At 37.6% G+C, this 18,686-nt stretch overlaps 1 long non-coding RNA gene across 1 annotated transcript in view; it reads right to left on the bottom strand.

Moving 5' to 3' along the window:
• Positions 1 to 1,730: 1,730 nt before the first annotated feature.
• LOC140711677 (uncharacterized) overlaps positions 1,731 to 18,686 on the bottom strand; it is a 29,931-nt gene continuing 12,975 nt past the window's right edge. The window contains exons 3-5 of the long non-coding RNA XR_012092949.1: positions 13,624 to 13,684; positions 6,393 to 6,458; positions 1,731 to 2,100 (exon numbers count right to left, since the gene is read on the bottom strand). This is a non-coding gene — a long non-coding RNA (uncharacterized lncRNA). The remainder of the gene's footprint in view (positions 2,101 to 6,392; positions 6,459 to 13,623; positions 13,685 to 18,686) is intronic.

Below are 18,686 nucleotides of genomic sequence, written 5' to 3'. Positions count from 1 at the left end.
GGAGATCAATCAGAAATGATGTTGGAGGGTAGGTAGAAATTAGTTTGTCAAGGGTCTCTATCCCATACTAGGAAGCTTACACTTTATCACATGGGTTTCTGGTTTTCCAGATATGCCGTAGATCAGTAGCGGGTTCACAGAGGTACCTGGGGTACTGGTGGGGTATGTTCAGGGCAAGCAGGGAGGATTCTGCTCCTACCCTTGTCTTAATGGGAATTTCTCAGTTTTACTGTGTGCATGCTTCAAGTTGGACTTCATGTAAGATTTCATTTTACCCAACAGTGGTCTATTGAGCACATACTAGGTGCCAAGCATTTTGCGGGCATAACCTGCACAGAGCTTACCTCCCAGTGCAAAAAAAAATATTCCTTTTTTAAAATTTGAGACAGAGGCTTGCTCTGTCACCCAGACTGGAGTGCAGTGGTACAATCATGGCTCATGGCAGCTTCGACCTCCTAGACTCAGGCAATCCTCCTGCCTCAGTCTCTGAAGTAGCTGGGACTACAGGCAAGCGCCACCATGCTGGGCTAATTTTTAAGTGTTTTTTTTTTTTTTTTTTTTTTTTTTTTTTTTTTGTAGAAATGAGGTTTCACTGTGTTGCCCACACTGGTCTCCAATTCCTGGGCTCGAGCAATCCTCCTGCCTTGACCTCCCAAAGTGCTCTGATCAAAAGTGTGAGCTACAGACCAGGCCTAAAGATTCCTTTTTAAAAAACTTGTAAATCCACAATAATAGGTGAGGGAGAACCACTGGAAGGTGGTAAGCAGGAGAGTGATATGACCAGATTTACTTCTTAATCTCTCTCTGTTTGCAGTGTGGACAGTAGGCTCAAGAGCAGACAGGCTGGGCAGAAAATGAAAGTACAAAATCATTAGGACTTGAGGTGAATATGGAGATGAAGATGACATTGTGTTAGGATAAGTCCCAGGCTTCTGGCTTGTGTGAATGCATCTGCCATAAGGAATCTAGGAGAAAGAGAGGAGGGTAAGGAAGAACCTCTGGGACATTCAACAATTAGGGAGATATTGGAGGAGGAAGAGGCAGTGATGGAAACTGAAAAGAGGGAGCCGGGGTGACAGTGAGAGACAGTGAGAGAGTGCAAGAGAGAGCAGAGAAGAGTGTTATCTCGATGGCAGAGTTTCAGGAAGGTAGAGATCAGTAGTGTCTACGATTCAGGGAGACTTTGTAAAATAGACGGGGGGAGGTTTTCACTTGATTTGGCAAATCGAGAGGCTTGGGTGACTTCAGCAGGATCAGTTTCAGTGGAAGCCAGATTGCAGTGGGCTGAGAAGTGAGTAAGTGGTGAGGAAGTGGAGATGGTGAGAATAGATATCTCCTTTAGGAGAATGGCTGTGAAGGCAGAAGGAGTGAGAGCATGATTGCTTGAGAAAATGCTGAAGTGGGAGGCATGAGTTTATCAATATGCACAGGGGAGGGATCCAGAAGTACAGAAAATTGAGAGAGAGAGAGAGAGAGAGAGTGTGTGTGTGTGTGTGTGTGTGTGCACGTAATTGCTAAAGGAGATCCCTGAAGATGTGGGCCGGATCTCAGGACTCATCCAGCACCAGTCATATTGAGAAATCCTAAATATATGAGAATTTAATAGGAATATATTCAACATATATATATGTACATGTATCCAAATATGCACTTATTTGGGATATTTTGGGGGACAAATTTATTGAGAAAAGTTTGAAAATTAATTTCAATTTTTTTAGAGTGCTGTAGGATTTTGGGTATCAAAAAAACTGCAAAATGTGAATCATGTCTTTTTAATTTTTAATTTTCTTTATTTAGAACATATGAATTTCTGAATAGCAAAACCACTTTTGTTTGAGGATGCCTTAGTAATTCATTCTGGAGGTCTCAGAAAATGCACACATTTTTGTCATTGGAGACTCCTGAAGAAACTCTTCCCTCTCTCGCCGTTTAAAATCCCTTTATCCATGTTAACTCTAATTTTTTCCATGAGTTCCATGTGTGTAAAAATGTACTTTACAGCATTCAATAGCGACTTTTTATTTGACAGCTAGGATCTACTTCTTAGATGAAATATTTTTTCTATTCCACAGTTGGATTCTATTAAAGATGTTGGCGACCCTTTGAGACATACCACATGTGTAAAGTTATTAGCCTTAGGGATGACTTTAAAATGAGAAATGGCATTATATTCTCTAAATAATTGCTGTTGGTTCTGTGTTTTATAAACATCATGGGTATGTAATAACCTATTAGCTGTTGCTTGCTATCATCCTGCCTGCAGGGCTAATGGTGAGGAGCAAGCATGGGAAGGTTTGGTTGACAGATTGTTCTGAATGGAAGTTAAAATCCTGTATTTATTCTTGAATTTGCTTCTAATTTTCAGTGTGGCATGGGGGAATATATTAAATCCCACTATGTGTCAAGTTCTCACTCTGCAGAAAGGAGAGTGATACAGCATCCACGGGTGGTTCATAGGGAAGGTAACGCCTATGTATCAATTAAGATGAAATTCAACCTAGTATCACACAATGTCCCTGACAGTTGGGCTTGTTAGTGTATGAAATGGCCATGGGGAGAGATTCGTGTGGCAGAAGCCCCCTACCCATAGCCTTTATTTGTGATTATGAGAATCAGGCTAGGTGTCCCAGACAAAGACAAGCTTGGTTCCTATAGTATTTTATAGGTTTTGACATTGATTGGGAGTCAAAGACTTATCTTTGTTACTGTCTCCCCACCTTAATTTTCCAAAAGAAACATGTCCCTGGTTTATTCAGCACTCTCTCACTCCACCCCTGGGTATTCCTCCTGAACATGTGTTATTACAATTTCCAGTCTGTATTCACTGATTTTATGGTGGCAATAGTTGTTGACTTATCTTCTGCTGGGCCACTTTTCTTGTTACCTGCCTTGGTTTTTATTTTTCCCCAAACATATAGAATATATTTTCTCCAAACAGTACCCAAATGCTAGATTGTCAAAAGGAAGTTGACAGGAGTATGCTGTGCTACATACTGTGAAAGGAGCTAATCAAAGCAGCTTTTTAATTGCTATAGTAATGATTTAGATGTGCAAAAAAAAAAAAAAAAAAAAAAAAAACTCAAGCTAAATTTGTATGACTAATTAATTAAGCAAAACTCACAATTGACAAACATAATTAGCACATCCAAAATTGAAACCACATCCTGGTCCTTTTAACTTGGTGCCAAAAGACAATGTGAAGTGCTCAGCACTCCCTTCTTTACAGTATCTGTAGGTCTGGTTGCCAATTCTCGTATTTAGGTTTGTTATACATGGAGCATAGTTAATTGCAAAAACATTCCTGAAGATCTTGCTTTTTTTAAAACAGAGAATTCTCATGAGTTTTGGCATATTTGTTCAATCCTTTTGCAGCTAAGTTTATCTAATAGAGTGAAACTCTCAGACAGGGAAAAGGAGTTCTATCTATCTATCTATCTATCTATCTATCTATCTATCTATCTTAATCTAATGTTATCTTTCATCTATTCATCTGTCTTCCTATAAATTGCTGTTAGATCAGCTTTAGTGGTACATATGTGTTTTATGTGGGAAAGTGGTTTGATCTGGAGACATGGAAACCTATATAATGGTAGGTCAAGTTACCATGGAGCTTCATTAGTAGAGATACATAACAGCTTTCTGTGGCAAATCCGTAATTCAGAGTCTCCTGGAGTCCTTGCTGAACTAAAGCCATGCTGTGTCTGAGGACTTAGGGAAAAATCCTTCCTCCAACTCTCTCCTGCTCATGACAGCTTGTGACATGCTTTGTCACTTGGCTACCAAAGTGGAACTGCTGTGTTCAGAGTAACATGGGGAAAAAGGCACTTCTTCTGTAGCCTAGATACCCTTTCTCCTTCCATAAAGCCAAGACCCCAGTTGGACCAAAAATCAATATCTGGGTCAGGTATCGCATTCTGCCTCCCATGGCCAGTTTAATCCTTTGAATGTATCTGGAAAACCAAGTGCATGGTTTTAATTAATCACAGCACAAGCGTGGCAAACCTCCCTTGGTGCAAATTGACTCTTGAAGGTCCCATCCACCAGTGCAACACACTTCATGCATTCATGGACTCAGTGCTGATTAAGGCACTGCTATGTTCCAGACACTCTTCTAGACACAGATCAAGTATCTAGATACTAGACTGGACCTGTCACTCACGCATGTGCATCCATATGTTGGTGTACACACAGATCATTCATGTGTAGGACTTCATTTCCTCTAAATTTCCTTTTAATGGAAAAGACTCAGTCTGTGTAGCAAGTAAGAATTTTTCATCCATGATACGCAGATAGCAAGAAGCATTATATGATTATAATCGTGAAAATGTTAAAAAATACAGAAAAGTGCTAGGGACAATACTGTGTACTACTTACGTAGCCATCAAATAAAATTTCCAGATGACATGTTACATTTGCTTCATTTTTTTAATCAAGAAAGTAATATTTTACTGATAAATCTTTGATCCCATCCTTTCTCATTCTCATTTCCTTCCCTCTGTTCTTTCTGAGAGGCACCACTATGATTATTATGCTGTGTAGCCATCCACTATATCTTTTATATTTTTACTAGTTATAGAATATGCCTAAAATATATGTAGCTTTTATACATTTTAAAAATTTGACATAAATTCTATCATAATATACAAATTCTCCTTTTTTTTGAGCTTGATCCATCTTAGTGCATATACATTTAGTTCATTTTAACTGTGGTGTATTATTCCGTTGTGTGTGTTTACCTCAATTTCTCTTTCCTTCTTCTACCTATGGATATTTAGAGTTTCCAATAGTTTTTCCTATTACAAACAAAGCTTATGAGGACATCCATCAAAAATATTTATTTACACACTTGGGGAAGAATTTTCCTAAAGTATATATCTAGATGTGGAATTATTGGACTGAATATTATCTACATCAAATTTATTACATATTGTTCTCCAAATGGTAGGGTGCTCCTACCCACAATATATAAGAATCATCCTTCTTACCAATACTTGACATTCTCAGACATTTTAATGTTTGCCAACCTGATACTTTTCCCTGACTACATATGAAGTTCAGTACATTTTCTTATGTGCCTACTGAGCATCTGAAATGTAGCTGCTTTGAGTTGTGCTGGAAGTATAAAATGCACACCAGATTTTTAAGATGTAAAATGAAAAAAATGTAAAATATCTCATTAATAATTTTGAAATTGATTGTATGTTGAAATGATAATAATTTGGATATATCAGGTTAAATAAAATAAATTATTATGATTAACTTCTGGTACTTTTTACTTTTTAAAATCTGCCTACTAGCAAATTTAAAAATGCCCATGCAGTTCTTAACTCTTAATACACTTCTATTGGATAGCACGGGGTTAGAAATTCCAGTATAATGTTGAATAATCATGGTGAAAGTAGATTTCTGTGTTTTGTGACTACAGTGGAAATCCTTCTGCAGATTCATCTGTATTTCTGAGGTTTGCTTTTGGTGTTATGTAGTTACTCTATTAGATTGAGGAGGTCTCTGTTACTCCTACTTCCATGAGAGTAATTACAATGAATGAAGATTAAATTCTATGCATCGACTATTAGGATGATCATGCCATGTAGTATTTTCCTTTAATTTTAGTATGGTCAAATATATATATGTGTGTGTGTGTGTGTGTGTGTGTATACACATACACACACACACACACAAAAATATATGTTGATGAGGAACTATATTGGCATCCTGGGATAAAGTTACCTAGCCATTTTGTATTCTTTATACCCTGCTGGGTTTCATTGGCTTAACTTTTCTTAGGAATTTCCCATTTATATTCGTAGATGAGATTGTTCTATAATATTGATTTTTTTGGTACTCTCCTTATTGGCATTAAGTTCACTACAACTGCTGCCTCTAATAATCAGCATTTATTGAGTACTTACTAGCGCCAGGGGCTTTCATGCAGTCCCTCATTGACTACCCCCACCAAACTTATAGATTTTATTCTTATCCTCATTGTATAAGGAAGAAACTAAGACACAGAGGGGATAGGTAATGTGCCTAAGGGTGGCACTCCATTTTGGACAAAATGGTAGACTACTTATCCCAAGAAAGCCTCCCAATTTGAAACTTCTGAAATGCTGAATAAATTTTTTTTAAAATCTTAAAATAAATGGTGAACCTGGAGAGAAAGTTGAGGAAAGCCTCAGATCCCCTTGTTTTCATCCTTTGAGCTTCAATTTTCATAGACCTTAAATGGGGAGCAGGAGACAAAGCTGAGGTTGCCAGCAAAGTGGGAAATTGGATTGAAGATCTTCAGGATAAGTACAGGACCTTGAAAAATGACCCATACAGTGATTAAATTGGAAAAAATATCTACCCCTCTTCTATTCTGAAGATAGGCAGAAAGGAAATTTGTTAGCCTTGGCTCCAGGTCAGTGGGTTGGGTGATAGGTTGGGGAAAAGTCCAGGGCTGGCATTGCTGCATACTACAAGTTTTAAAAGAACACTTTCAGAATGAGCATTTTCACTGTTAATTTAGTTCTAAATCTTTTACAATCCCATTATCATTTCCTCTTTAATTCTTGATTGTATAAAAATGCAATTTTTATTTCCAAACATAGGGGTGTTTTCATTTTTACCCTCTTTTCTTGTTTGGTCCTAATTTAACTAGATTGTGATAAGCAGAGTATGCAAACTGTATGCTATTGATTTTTTGAATTTTGTTGAGACTTACTTTGCTACTTAGCAATTAATATTTGTAATTATGCCACATACATATGAAAAACGTATATTCTCTATTTTGGGGGGTGTAGTATTCTTTTGATGTATAAGTCCAATAGATCATGTTTGTTAATTGTGTTTCTGATTCTTCATCTGATTTATTTATCATTGTCTGAGAAAGTTGTCTTAAAATCTCTCACTGTGAATGTGAATTTATCCAATTTTCCTTGTAATTCTATCAGTTTTTCATTTAGGTATGTTTAAGCTGTATTAGCAGATTCATACAAGTTAATGATAGTTATATTTCTTGTAGACTTTAAAAAATCATTTTAAAGTGAAGCTCTTTATCTCTGATAATGCTTTTAGCCTTAAATTCCATTTAATCTGCTGTTAATATTGCTCACTAGAATTCTTTGGGCTGGTATTGCCTGGTCTATATTTTTTCATCTTTTTATTTTCAATCTTTCCGTATTTGTTTTAGGGGTGTCTCTTGAAAGTAGCCCGTCACTGGTGTTTGCTTTTTTATCCATAGTTATGGGAACTTTCTGGATTAACTGAGTTTAATCTGTGTCCATTGATTATGATTAATGACATAGTTTGGCTTATTTCTACAATCTTATGTTATTTTCTATTTATCAAGCTTTTTACCTACTTCTTTTTTCACTCTTTCTTCCTTTGTTTTGGATTTATACATTTTTATTCTCCTTTCCCTTGCCTCTACCCCAGTGGTTTGACAACTTTAGATTCTATTTTTTATTTCTTCACATTTTTAACATATACTCTAAGCTTTCTACTTTATCTATAGTTTTTTTAGTTTCTCTATTCTTCTTTTGAACAAAACAAGGAATTTACCAGGTACCAAACTTAAGTTATCCAGAGTCCCTTCTTTAATCTGCCATTTTATTGTTATGTAGAATTTAGTTTTACCTATTTTAGAAGGCACAAAATCAGTTGTTATTATTAATAACCAATACATAAAGAGATATGCTGATATATTTTGTTAATTTATTTGCTAATTATGCTCCTTATATCCCACTCCTTCCTTCTGGGTTCATTTTTCTTCTTGCTGAAGTATATCCTTTCATGACTTACTACAGTCAGAAAAACACTGGTTTTGCTCCATATACAATTCTTGTTATTTCCCTTATTACTTGGGAGCTATTTCCCCACTGTCTGCTGGTGTCAATTTACCAATGAGAAGTAAGCTTTCAGTCTAATGACTGGCTCTTTGTAGGTAATCTGTCTTCCCTCCTGGTAGTATTTAGGATTTTCTCTTTATCCCTGCTGTTCTGAATTTTCAATATGATATGCTTAGAGGTGGATTTATTTTTGTTTTTGTGTCTCAGCAACTGATATAAACATTCAGTCTGAGGGCTCATGTCTTTCTTTACTCCTCAGCCTGGAAAATTTTTGGCCATTCTCAGCCATTATTTCTCTTGATGGTGCCTCTCTGACCCTTCCTCTATTCTCTGCTTCTGGAATTACATAAGATATATGTTGGAGCTCTTCCCATTCTTTTATATTTTCTGGCCCTCTATCTTTTTATAATAATTATTATGTTTTAATTTTGAAACATTCTCGAATTTTTGTGTGCAAGTTATGTACAAGTAACTTCCCTTTCCCAAACAATTTGAGAATAAGTTGCTGATCTGTTGCCCTGCTACCACAGAATACTTTAGTGTATATTTCCAGCACGTACATTTCTCCTACACGATTGCAATACAATCATCAAAATAAAGAAATTAACACGGATATATTGCTACCACCTAATCCTCTGATCTTGTTACAGCTTCACTGATTGTCCCAATAATGTCCATTATAGAAAATAGATACAGTTCAGAAACATGTGTTGTGTTTAGTCGTCAAATCTCTTTAATCCCCTTCAGTATGAAAGATTTTTTTTTTTTAACTCTAATGATCTTGATGTGTCTGAAGATTTGTAGACCAGTTATTTTGTAGAATGTTTCCCAGTTTGGGTTTGTCTAATGTTTCCTCATGATTGGATTTAGGTGATGCCTTTTAGCAGGAGTATCACAGAATTAATGCTGTGTCAATCATGTCAAAATGTCTTACCAGTGGTAAATTTCATCACATAGCTAAGATGTTTGCGAAGTTTCTCTACTTAAAAATTACGATTTTTCCCTTTGTAATTAGTAAGTACCTTTGGGGGAGAGACTTTGACTCTGTGCAAATATCCTGTTTCTTATCATATGCCCAATAATTTTAACATCCATCAGTAGTTTTTGCTGCAGCAATGAGTACTCTGATGTTTGCCTACTGGAGATTTGATATTTTTGCCTTATTTTCTCTGTATTTATTAGTTAGAATTCTACTCTAAGTAAGAGCTATTTCCTCCCCCTGTGTATTATTTGTTTGTAAATATTGTTAAAATTTATTATGGTACTATATATAACATAACTTTTGCCATTCTAACCATTTTTAAGTGTATGGATCAGTGGCATTAAGTACATTCGCATTGTCGTGCAACTATCACCATCCACCTCCAGAACTTTTTCATCTTCCCCAGCTGAGAATCCATCCCCATTAAACACTAACTTGCTATTTCTCCCTCCCCTAGTCCCTGGAAACCACCATTCGACTTTTTGTTTCTATGAATTGGACTACTCCAGATACTGCATAGAAGAGGAATCATTCAATGTTTATCTTTTTGTGATGGGGTTATACCCTATTTATTTAATTAATTATTTAGATCAACATGGACTCATGACTATTTTATTCTGTGGATTATAATCTAATACTATTATTATCATCTTTATCGTTACTCAGATTGTCAGCTTTGGCCATTACTCAGCTATGGGGAGCTCCTTCAAGTTGGCTTCTGTGTCCTTTCAACAGGCCCATCATTTTTCTGAGCACTTCTTTACTTTCTGGCACCCCAAGATATTCCAGGCTCATTTGTACGTTTCCCCCAGCTCTAGAACCAGCCACTTCTCCAAGGAACCCTTGTACTTTTCACTGGAAAATGTTATTTGGAGACCAAGATTTGGGCACCAGATATTCTTATTGCTACTGGTGTCCCTTTTTCTAGGCTTTCTCAAAGTGGACAGAACAAGGAAACATATGTATGCATTCAAATGCATGCATATACATATAGATATATGTATCCATCTGTGTATATATATATATCTATCTTACAATTCATGAGTTTTTGTGATGCCTCTAATTCTAATTTAACACCACAGGGTTTGTTCTAGCCATTCTCCTTTCATAATTTGTTTTTTATTTTATCTCTGTTTTTAGAGTCAGTCTCTCTCTCTATCACCTTGGCTAGAGGGCAGTGGTGCAATCACAACTCACTGCAGCCTTGAACTACTGGGCTCAAGTGATCCTCCTGCTTTAGTCTTCCAAGTAGCTGAGGCTACAAGCGTGTGCCACCATACCCAGCTACTTTTAAAATTTTTTGTAGAGAGGCAGATGCAGTCAAGCTATGTTGCCCAGGCTGATCTCAAACTCCTGGCCTCAGGAAATCCTGATGCTTTGGCCTCCCAAAGTGTTAAGGCTTACAGGCGTGTGCCACCACATCCAGCTTCCTTTCCTCATTTGTAACTTCTTTCTTAGACAGTGGAAAGCCTGGTTCTTGTGATCTCCAAACTGTGTATTACCATGAAGCTTTACCATGGTTCTAAGAGTCAGAGGTGTACAAAAGTGTATTCAGGCCGGGCACGGTGGCTCACGCCTGTAATCCAAGCACTTAGGGAGGCTGAGGCGGGCGGGTCATCTGAGGTCAGGAGTTGGAAACTAGTCTGGCCAACGTAGTGAAACCCCATCTCTACTAAAAATACAAAAATTAGCTGGGCATGGCCATGGGCACCTGTAATCCCAGCTTTTTGGGAGGCTGAGGCAGGAGAATCGCTTGAACCCAGGAGGCGGAGGTTGCAGTGAGCCGAGATCACACCACTGCATTCTAGCCCGGGCAACAAGAGCAAAACTCCATCTCAAAAAAAAAAAAAAAAAAAAAAAAAAAAAGGTATATTCAGAGGAATGTTGCTCCCCTATTCTTACTACTATTTCTCATGGCTTTTTTCCACTTACTCCCACCTACAACTGTAAAGTAACCATGTTCACTAGCTACCAGTTTATCCTTCCTGTATTTCTTCTGCACAAAATAACAGATATTTTCTTAAATCCCTTTCCTTCCTATACTCTTCCTATACTCTTTTTGCACTTTTGTTGTTGTTTGAAATTACTCTATATCAATTTATAGAGATCTTCCTTATTCTTTTTTTTGCAGCTATATATAATACAGTATTTCATGATAGTTTTTTCAACTACTGTCCTGTGAATGGGCAGATAGAGTGTCTTCAACATTTAGTAATTACAATATTGCAATGAATAATCTTGAGAATATGTATTTTTGTCTTATTGGAGGTATATGTTCAGATTAGATTCCCAGAAGTGGGATTACTCAATCAAAAGTTTTGTGCTTGTGTGGTTTTATTAGATAATGTCCAAATTCTCTTCCAGAAGGGTGGCATCAGCTTGCCTTCCTACCACCAGTATATAGGAGTGCTTGTTTCCCCACAACCTTGCCAAGAGAATGTGTTGCCATGCTTTTAAAATTTTTTTACCAATCTAATAAATGAGAAATGGTATTTCAGTGTTGTTTTAATTTGCATTTCTCTATGAGTTTATTTTTCATACATTTAAGAGCCATTTTAGATTGTGCATGCGTGCGTGTGTGTGTGTGTGTGTGTGTGTGTGTGTGTGGTTGCTCATGTTGTCCTTCCATTTTTCTGCTCAACTTTTGGTCCTTTGTCTCCTGATTTTTAATAGTTCTTTATTTATTAGGGATATTAGCACCTTGTCTGTGGTATATGCTGCAAATATTTTCTCCTAGTTTGTCAGAGTCTTTTGATTTGCTTAGGGTGGGTTTTTTTTCATTTTGCCATACAAAAAGTTTTATGTAGTCACAATTATTAATCTTTTATTGCTGCTGTGTTTTGAACCATAGTTAAGAGCCTTTCTTTAACCTGTAGATTAAATGGGAACTTGGAGGCTTTATAGTATGTTTGACTGTCTGATGGCGCTCTTTCTCCCTCCCCACTCCACCCTCATAGTTTCTCTTTTTCACCATTTTTCTGGCTATTCTTAAAGGTTTGTTTTTCCACATGAACTGTAGTTTCAATTTGTCTAACTCCTTAGAAAGGCTTGTTGTTATTTTTATTGGAACTGAGTTCAATTATAAATTAACTTAGGAAGAGCCAACATATATGTGATGCTGAATCATCCTATCCAAGAATAGAGGATATTTTTGCTTGTGTTCAAGTCTACCTTGTGCCTTTCAGGAATGTATGCTATTTTATTTTACTGATTTTAATTTCTGTGTCAATTGTTGGTATATTTTATTATTTATCAACCTCGTATTAGATGGGTGTTAACTTTCCAGATTATCTTAATCCTTATTTCCATTTCTTAGTAATCTATGCTCCCATATGCCATTTACATTTCTATAGTTCATACAATTTCATTTTCATCCTCCTTGCTCTTCATGGTAGATTTTGTAAAAAGTCCACGTGGAAAAGAGTCTTCATGGGGACACTGGCCTTGGTTGGGGAATCCTGGGCAGGAGCTATAACCTCCCTGGCAGGGCCGGGATGAAGTTACAGTAGTCTTAAGTGAAAGGCCTGGTTAGTTACACAGGAATGAGGCCTTACTAAGAACACAGATTGGGCTTCTTTGTAGACTAGCTCCTAACAAGATTCAATTGGTGGCAGCTTGAGATTTGAGAAAGTGGGAGAATAAGACTAGATAAATAGGCCAGGGCTAGGGTGGTGAAATAATGTAGTAGAATGAGCATGGACTTTGGAGTCAGTCTGGGTTTGAATCCAACTCTGCTATTTCCTGGCAGGGCTATCCTCAGTTTCTAATGTCTGATAGATATTAATAGTACCTAACTCAGGGTTGCTGTGATGATTAGAGATGGTGCACATGAAACGCTTAGAGTCTGTTGGATGTAGATAACAATATAGACCTAAGATATGGGAGTCACAATATAACATAAAACATCACATCACATAGATCAGACTACAAAAGGCTGTAATTGAACATAAGCCTGTGACCTGTAACTCGAATTCTTCTACTCTTTCTTCATTATCCTGGAACCATGATGAACCTTTCAGGCTTTGGTAGGAGGTGGAGAGAACAGCTGGTCACTACCCTTCAGGTTTAGGGCTGCGTCTGGGATCCGGTGGTTTCTAATATTGGGCACAAAATTACAGGCTTAACAGGGGTTTTAGTGCCCCCACAGAGCTAATGGAAGATGAATCCTATGAGTTTGGGGGATCTTATTCATAGGCATACTGTTCCCTGGGGATCCTTCCTTTCTGTGGTCTGAGCTTTTGATAGAATTTTTAACAGTTTAAGCCGCAGGAAACTGTTGTAGCTTTGGCTGATGAGCAACCCATGGAGTGGCAGGCAGAACTGAAACAAGTAATGCTTTGATTTATATCCTATTGGCTAAGAATTTTGTCATGTACAGAGGAACATGGTGGGAGCGGGGTTAGAGAGAGCTGGGTGGCTGGATATTGGGTCATTTTAATATCTACATAAATAGCTAATGTGACAAGATTTCAGATAGGGGATTAAAGAAATGATAAAACTTGCAGCCCAGGAGGGGTCACAGGACTGTAACCAGTTCTCTACTAGGGGTAGCATATAAGCATATAGAACTGGGGTTTGGCTTAGCAAAGCTACTAAAGTGTGATAGAAAAGGCCTGGAAATCCCAGGGATTCCCCCCTTCAAAGGCAAAAATAAAAGGACTGTCATTTAGTGAATGAATGTAACTCCTGCTAACAGTGAGAAAGGAAAGGGAGAAGGAAGGACAAAGGGAGGAAGAGCTGAGAGACATAATCCATCAACCAAGTGAAAAAACAGGAAGGTCAAAAAGTCAACATCAAGTTATATTTTACCTGTACTTAATTCAAGACATCTGGTCAGCTTATTACTGGAGACAGAGCGCGCGAGAGAGCGCTGTGAATAAATCAAATACATTGAGAACTTCCATCATCATGTTAACCATTAATTTCATCTGCCTTCTCTATCTCAAAAGTTTTAGTAGATCACGTGGAAAGTTAAATTTTACTGATTTGAATTTCATGTTTTTTTTTTATTTCCTCTGCCCTGCATGTGAAGAGGCCAGTGAACCTTAAAATAACCAAATGGCAGAAAACCAAGGGAATAAGGACAAGCTTAAGTGCCTGGCCTAGATAATTAGTCTTCGAATAATCAAGAATGGGGTGCATTATAATCTTCATATGGGCACAGTAATTAGGCTTAGAAGCTTTCAACTATGATGTTATAATTTATGTATGTAAGTGTGAAGTTGAATAGTTTGGGAACAATTTAGTTTTATAGTTAGCAACAAAAGAATTGATCCTGCATTTTCTAAACATATAAACATCTGAATCCCTGTTTCTAGAAGCTCTCAAAGGATGAAACAAAAGCTTGGAAAGACGGCTGGAGTGACCACAGGTGCTCTGTTGCTTCACTCAGGAAGTCCTTCACCCTCATAATTTTGAATGCATATAGTGTCATCTCCAGAAGTAGCTTTCAGATTCTGTTTTGAGTCACAGCCGACTCCCAATTATAAAACTGAAAGCAATTATCTGGGTTCTCACCGTGCATTTAAGATTATAGTTTTATGTTTATTTATAAAAAAAAAATAACACAAACCAGGCAAACAACTACTTAAAATGCAGTGTGTGCTCGAACTGATTTAAAGCAATAACAGCAGGCATATCCCTTGCGATTTTCTAAAATATTCCCTTTCTTCCTCTGCAATTTGAATCCAAATGTTCAACTTTGATTTTTGTCTTTTTTTTTTTTTTTTTTTTTGAGACAGAGTCTCGCTTTGTCGCCCAGGCTGGAGTGCAGTGGCGGAATGTCGGCTCACTGCAAGCTCCGCCTCTCTGCAAGATCCGCCTCCCGAATTCAAGCCGTTCTCCGGCCTCAGCCTCCCAAAGTGCTGGGATTACAGGCGTGCTGGGATTACAGGCGTAAACCACCGCGCCCGGCCAATTTTTGTCTTTTCTAGGTGTTATATCTTTTTGGGTTCTTTGCATATTAGAGATGAAGGGAAAGAGAACGAAGAATCCCAAACTATGCCATTTTAAAACTCAAGTTTAAGAGTTAATTTGGTTAGCAATTAAGATTTCTATTTTGTTTGAACGAAAGTTACAAGTTCAGTTGTTAATTAAAGCATCCACAAAATGGAATCTCTACTTCTCCCAAACAACGTCTTTATTCATTTATTAGGTACAGAATGTGTTTGTGATTCTTTAGCACCTACTATAGACTTTAGAGAACCCAGAGAAGGCAATAATCATGTCAACTATTCTTAAAAGAAACCAGATGAAATACAATTGAACAGTACAGATATTCCTTAATTAGTTGAAATTCTTTAAATTAATTAATTAGTGGAAACCCTTTTGGGACTTGGATAAAGAAGAATATAATATTTTAATAAGTCATACTATGTTTAGAATAAAGCACAAAATTAAAAATACTGCAAACATAACACAGTAACTGAAACTCTTGACAGTAGTGCCATCAACTTTACCCTTTATCACAGTGATTCTAGCTGAAAGGTAGAAATTCCTAAAGCCTTGGTGATTTTCCAACAACCCCAAGCACTTTTGAAATAAAGTCTAACATTTACACTCATTATTTTCCATCCCTTAAACTCTCTGGACTTAGTAGACATCTTGGTACTATTCTGATATTTAATTCTTACACTTAATTTGAGTATATTTTAAAACTTATCTACCCAACTAGATTATAAGCCTCTCAAAAATAGGATCTATATCTTCAACTTAAAAAAAAACTTGTGCAGCATCTAACAATATACCTTAGTACATTAGAAACCTAGCAGATAGATACTACTTCATCAATTTCATTGCTAACATTTAAAATAACGTCATATACTTGAAAATTTTTGTATTATTTAAATTTTTGTATTATTATTATTTGTATGATCTTAAGAAGTTTGCATTATTCTGAAATGTGATTGCATTACATTTAGGAACTCTATTCCCAGTTAAACGTGTTCTATTAACTGAGAGACAACTGTATAAATATGCCCTTCCCGCCACTAACACATGCAGAGGCAAAAGCAAATGTAATGGTGGAAATGATGGAGAATGAGGAAAACCTATCTCTTATTTGCATGAATTAAAGAGGTTTCATGAAGAGGTGGACATTGATAACTGCACAGGTAGCTAGCAACATAAGCTTGTTTTCCGTGTCAGAGCATACAGAGAAGAGTAGGAGAGCTGGCTGGGCGCGGTGGCTTATGCATGTAATCTTAGCATTTTGGGAAGCTAAAGTGGGCAGATGGATTGAACCCAGGAGTTCAAAGCTAGCCTGGGCAGCATAGCAAGACCCATCTATAAAAAATACAAAAATTAGCTGGGTGTGGTGGCACATTCCTGTAGTCACAGTTACTTGGGAGGCTGAGGTGGGAGAATCGCTTGAGCCTAGGAGTTCAAGACCAGCCTGGGCAACACAGAGAGACCCTATCTCTACAGAAAAAAATAAAAAAATTAGCTGGGTGTGGTTGTGAGTGCCTGTGGTCCCAGCTACATGGGCAGCTGAGGTGAGAGGATCACTTGAGCCCATGAGTTTGAGGCTACAGTGAGCCGTGACTGAGCCACTGCACTCCAGCCAGGCTGACAGAGCAAGACCCTGTCTCAAAAAAAAAAAAAAAAAAAAAAAAAAAGGGGGGGGTGGGTAAGAGGGCTTGTATTTTAGGCAATGAAAATTTTTTTTTCCTTTTTTATTATACTTTAAGTTCTAGGGTACATGTGCACTATGTGCAGGTTTGTTACATATGTACCATGTTGGTGTGCTGCACCCATTAACTCGTCATTTACATTAGGTATATCTCCAAATGCTATCCCTTCCCCCTCCCCACACCCCCACAACAGGCCCTGGTGTGTGATGTTCCCCTTCCTGTGTCCAAGTGTTCCTATTGTTCAATTCCCACCTATGAGTGAGAGCATGCGGTGTTTGATTTTCTGTTCTTGCGATAGTGTGCTGAGAATGATGGTTTCCAGCTGTATCCATGTCCCTACAAAGAACATGAATTCATCCTTTTTGATGGCTGCATAGTATTCAATGGTGTATATGTGCCACATTTTCTTAATTCAGTCTGTCATTGATGGACATTTGGGTTGATTCCAAGTCTTTGCTATTGTGAATAGTGCCGCAATAAACATACGTGTGCATGTGTCTTTATAGTAGCATGATTTATAATCCTTTGGGTATATACCCAGTAATGGGATGGCTGGATCAAATGGTATTTCTAGTTCTAGATCCTTAAGGAATCACCACACTGTCTTCCACAATGGTTGAACTAGTTTATAGTCCCACCAACAGTGTGAAAGTGTTCCTATTTTTCCACATCCTCTCCAGCACCTGTTGTTTCCTGACTTTTTAATGATTGTCATTCTAACTGGTGTGAGATGGTATCTCATTGTGGTTTTGATTTGCATTTCTCTGATGACCAGTGATGATGAGCATTTTTTCATGTGTCTGTTGGCTGCATAAATGTCTTCTTTTGAGAAGTGTCTGTTCATATCCTTTGCCCACTTTTTGATGAGGTTGTTTGTTTTTTTCTTGTAAATTTGTTTGAGTTCTTTGTAGGTTCTGGATATTAGCCCTTTGTCAGATGAGTAGATTGCAAAAATTTTCTCCCATTCTGTAGGTTGCCTGTTCACTCTGATGGTAGTTTCTTTTGCTGTGCAGAAGCTCTTTAGTTTAATTAGATCCCATGTGTCAATTTTGGCTTTTCTTGCCATTGTTAAGCGGCAAAATTGAAACTCCTTTTTCTAGTTTCCTTGGCTTAGAGATATGAATATTTAGGAGGTATGAAAATGTCATGCTCCCAAAGACATTTATCTCTCAAGCCTTACTACAGTATTATTGATTTCTCCCTTGAACTCTGATTATGAGGGTTAGGGAGAACTAGTATTTCTACAGACAAAATTAATCTCCTAAATAAATCCAATGTGTACCTTCTGGAGTGGTATGGGGAAGGGGAAGACAGTGTTGTTGGTATTAATATAGTAAATGCCTTCTCTAAGCTGACTTGGGAAGAGACAGGATGTCAGCTACTTCATCCTGAGACTATTTTTTATTCCCCTCCTTTAAAGAGTATTTTAGGGCAGGGCTCTTGCACCTTGCAGCAATTGCAGGATAAACCAAGTGCCCTGTGGGCATAGGCAGGAGAAACGATGGTGGATCTCACTGGGAAGCTACATAAACTCTCCCTTCCACCTTCCTCCATTAGAGAAAAGTCAGTTGTCTTAATATCCACTATTGTTAGCAGCCTCGGAAAGCAGCTCCATTCAGAAACTTCTCATCTTCCTGTTGCCACTGTGACCTGCTAGTCAATATCAGCTACTGGCTCTGGGCATTAATGGAATTGTCAGTTAGTATAATCACAATGATCATCGCTGTCCAGGTCAAACTTTAAAACAAATGTGCTTAATAAAAATAGACCATATATATATATGATGTATCGACGTAATAATATTCTTTAAATATGTGTAGGATAGTCCTATAACACTTCATCTGCTCCTCTATTGTGGCTTTTTATTACTTTGTGCCCTGTGTTATAATGTCCAAGTCTCATCGCATCTACCAGAGACTAAGCCACTCAGGGTGAGTGTGCATATCTCGCCTTTTTAAATATTGCTCCCAGGCATTAAGATAGTGCCTTGCATTTAGCCGGTTTGCAATAAATATTAAATGCATGAGCAAACTAGTATTCATTACTGATACTTAAGTCTCGTCGTTGAGTGCAAAACACTGTAGCTAGTGTGGTGGACAAACAGGAGATGTGCGAAAGTGCCAGCAGTTTCTGCTTTCTGTTTCTTTGTGCATGGCCATAAAGCCACATGGCATTTTAGGAGTGGGTGTGCCTCCATTTTGGTTAAGAGGGCTGAAGAATGGTGGTTTGCTTCCTCTTTTG

Source organism: Chlorocebus sabaeus, chromosome 5 (genome assembly GCF_047675955.1).
Source record: "Chlorocebus sabaeus isolate Y175 chromosome 5, mChlSab1.0.hap1, whole genome shotgun sequence".
NCBI lineage: Eukaryota > Metazoa > Chordata > Mammalia > Primates > Cercopithecidae > Chlorocebus > Chlorocebus sabaeus.
Note: the sequence above shows the minus strand (reverse complement) of the source record. Positions and strands in the feature narration are given on the sequence as shown.